The sequence below is a fragment of the Lipotes vexillifer genome, unplaced genomic scaffold (assembly GCF_000442215.2).
Source record: "Lipotes vexillifer unplaced genomic scaffold, Lipotes_vexillifer_v1.1 scaffold621, whole genome shotgun sequence".
Taxonomy (NCBI): Eukaryota; Metazoa; Chordata; class Mammalia; order Artiodactyla; family Lipotidae; genus Lipotes; species Lipotes vexillifer.
Window position 1 is genome coordinate 855,432 of NW_006792411.1, and position 3,901 is coordinate 859,332.

Genomic DNA, 3,901 nt, shown 5'->3' on the forward strand with positions numbered 1-3,901 from the left:
GGGGGGGGGGGGGGGAGGCAAAACAGACACAGGATGTGCTCTGCCACTCATTTTCTCCTGGTTTCCAGGTTTCCCAGCCTCGTTCTTTGCTTCCAGTATAATACAGTGCTGACTTTGTCACATCCTTGCTGGAAATCCTTTATGGACTTTCCATTACCTTCAGGAGCCTCTTTGCACAATTTCCAAAGTCTTTCAGGACCTGGCTCCTGCCTACTTTTCCAGCCTTTCTTCCTTCCCTGTCCCTCATGACTTCTACCTCCAGCCATTTGTTCGCTCATTTCCCATTCATTCATTCCCCAAATACTTACTGGGCAGCCTCTCCAAATTTGATACTCTGTCAGCTGCTAGCTGGGATACAAGACAATGAGCTCCCTTCTCTTAGGAAGCTTACATTCTAATGTAAGTGACGAGAGAAAGAAAGAAAGAGGAGTGTTGCAGACTGTGAAAAGTGCCACACACGGAATTCCCTGGTGGTCCAGTGGTTAGGACTCGGTGCTTTCACTGCCAAGGGCCCAGGTTCAATCCCCGGCTGGGGAACTAAGATCCACAAGGCCAAGAAAAAAAAAAAGTACCACACACACGAATAAACACAAGAGGGTGATGTGATAGAAAGTGACGAGGGAAGGGACCGGGGGCATTTAGATCCTGTGGTCAGCGAAGGCAGCCATACGTGAGTTGAGAACCAGCCCATCCAAAAGACTCGCAATTCCGTGATCGTCCAACACATGGTCTCTCCCCTGTGCGCGTGCTCGCACCACTGTCTCCGCCAAGATGCCCTCTTCACCCCCCACCCCAATTCCTCTTCTGCCCATAAGGCTGGCTCAGTATCATCTCTGCAGGGTTAGCCAATCTGCCAAAGGCCGGCTTGAGCGCCCCTTGTCTGTGCTCCCCAGATGCCCTGAGCCTCTCTCCAGCTTAACTCCCCACTCCACTGTGACATACCTACTCCACCCCCATGATACCCAGCATCAGGAGAGCAGTCACCCCTGCCTCGTGGGGAGAACCAGGGAAGGAGGAAAAAGCTAGAGGGAGCTTGGGGGGACCCAGATGGGGTCTGAGCTTGGTGAACATCAACAATTTTTTCCAGCATTTTTTGTTTGATTAAATCCCAAAGGACATTTTTCCCTCCAACTCCTTTTTCCTTTAATTTTTAAGCCATATGGTTCTGATTCATTTGTACTTAACTAATTACAACATTGGTTTTGTAAGAGCTATTTGATGTCCGTGAGTCTTCTGAGCCCTTTCATACAATTTTCTAACCCTTTTTACTGTGAAACCCAAAGTGGTCTTTCACCAGCAGTAAACAGCATCCAGTGCCAGCAGGTTACGGTTGGGTCCTGGTTTGGTCACAGGGACCAGGCATGTGGTTACAAGGCCTCAGAATTTGGCAAAATGTGTTTTTCGACTCCCAGTGAAATTCTAAAAAGGTTTTCAGAGAAATAATGGGAAGAAAACACGTAAATAAAAAAGCAGCTCTTAAAAAGCAAGGCCTTTCCCTGCAGAGAAGCCCTCCTGTGGTTATGGCTTCCTCCAGGCTTGCCCCAGGGACAGCGGCCAGGAGCTGGATTGCTCAAGAAAGTCTGGAGGCATTTTCACTTTGCCATCCTGCCCTGCCTCTTAGGATCTTAGAAAGTGGCATTTGTGTAAACAGGTAGGATTTTATGGGGATACCAGTGTTCCAGCCAACTTGGCAGCCAAGTGCCTCTATTTTTGTTATAGAAGATGAAAGGAACTAAAACCAGCTGAGGGCCCACTGGGTGCCAGGTGCCCCGCCATGCCAAGGGCAGACAAAGAGGAAAAAATGCAGTCCTCGCTTGCAAAGAGTTCAGTGTCCAGAGCTGCAATAATGTGCAAGGGCAACTGCTATTGGTTGACCTCTTACAATACACCAGGCAGTATACTGAGTGCTTCCAGAACGTTGTTTCAATTGATATTTGGGATAACTTGGGAGGCTGAGGCTCTTCATATCTCCCACTAGCACATGAGGAGAGTGAGCGACATGGCTGGTAAGCAGTAGAATTGGGATTGGAACCCAAATCAGTCTAACCCCAAAGACCAGAGTCTGTGGACCACGGAAAGATGCTTGCAGGTAGGCCCATGGATTCTGAGAAGGTGCATGCCAGGAATCAGGCCAAAGGTCATCACCCATGAGGCATGGGTGGGCGAGGTGGCCTGGCAGACAGAGACATGAACTAATATTGCTGAAGGCCTATTATGTGCCCTGGCCCTACAACCCCAGGAGGTCAGCCCTATTCATACCCTCATTTTCTAGAGGAGGAAACCGAGGCTCGGATTGCTGAGATCACTTGCTCAAGTCCACATGGCCAGAGAAGAGAAATGCTAAAATTTGGACCCCATTCCATCTGGCTCCAAGGTGCTCTCCATTTCCAGCACATCCTTCCAGACGTGGTGACCTCCCTCTCCCGCCAGGTTGATGATAAAACCACCATCACCTGCATTCAGCTAAAATCTATGTAAAGTGGGACAGTTCAGATGAAATCTAAATAAGGCCTATGTAAGACAACTGAAATAAGTGTTAAACGGGGAAAGGAGCTCAGCCCTGAGAGAGGGATGAACTCATGGAAACTGGATTTGGAATGATTAACAATGGAAAAGATGTATGAAATGCAATCACCCCAAATGGTAAGTGTGCAAAATTCTCAACAACAGAATGAGGAGGGAGCAGACAATGGCCAAATTTGGATGGAAGCTAAGTGGATAGAAAAGTAAAACTGTGAGACCAAATGTGTCTAGGTTGGTCAAAAGAGAAGGGAGTTTCCGGGTGGATGACAAGTTGCAGTTTCTTTTAAAAAGAAAAAGAAGAAAGGAAAACCTTCACAGAGGTCTGCCAAGGCCCGGCCATTTTCAAATGGGTTTATCTCATTTTGCACACTTTCTCATTTAATCTTTACAAGGCTCCTTCAAAACTTGGCCTGATTCTCAACTACATTTCACAGAGGAGAAAAATAAAGCCTCAGAGACATAATATGACTTTCCCAAGGTCACAGACCTTGAAAGCATAAATTGGATCGTGTCACTGTTCTGCATAAAAGCCTCTGAGGGCCTCCCACTGTTCCTAGAATAAAACATAAACATGGTACCAGGACCTATAAAAATCTGGCTCCTGTTGACATCTCTGATGCATCGTAAAATGCTCTCCCCCTCACCCTGAATATTCTAGTCCTAAGTTCATCTTTAGTTCCTCAAACACACTGTTTTATTCTCAACTTCAGATATGCTGTTTCTCTGCCCGCAAAAATATTCTTCCTCTAGCTCCTGATCCATCTGGATCTTTGGATCGTTCAAGCTTTAGCTCAAATGACTTTTCCTCCGAGGAGCCTTGCTTGACTGCACAGTCCACACTGGGTCCTCCCACTGGTCTCTCCGACCACGCCCCATCTTTCACCACAGACTGTGTAACCAGTTTTATATGGGAGTGTTTGTCTTTTCTAGGAGTTTCACAAAAGTCCCAGGATCATTAGATGACCTGGGCACTTGGTCTTGAATTTTAGCCCAATGGAAGGAATGCTCTGATTGGTCAAGGGGAGATCATGTGATCATCCTTGGCAGGCAGATGCTGGGGATGAGGGGAAAGAAGAGTCAGTCTCCCCAAGCACATGGACTGAGAGTGGAGTGGAGGTAGCTCCCCCAAAGGAAAACTGGGGGTGCCACCAAAAGAAGAGGGAATGGATGCTGAGGATGCAAAAACTCCAGATGCCCCCCATGAGAGTCTAATCCATTCGAAGCAGGAGCTACTTGAGGAGAACTCGCCTGTCCTCCTCCAGGAGTATGATCTGATTATAAGAGGAAACTTGTAGCAACTGAACCTGTACAAAAGCTTTTCCTAGGCCTGGTCCTTGGGATCCCAGCTTCCTTACCACAGAGTATAGTTAAATGAGGA

The 3,901-nt window shown here is 47.4% G+C and overlaps 1 non-coding gene across 1 annotated transcript; it reads left to right on the plus strand.

Annotated features, from left to right (window-relative positions):
- Window positions 1-464: 464 nt before the first annotated feature.
- On the plus strand, window positions 465-537 carry TRNAE-UUC (transfer RNA glutamic acid (anticodon UUC)). Its single transcript has one exon. It is a non-coding gene; the product is annotated as a tRNA-Glu (tRNA).
- The last annotated feature ends 3,364 nt before the right edge of the window (window positions 538-3,901 follow it).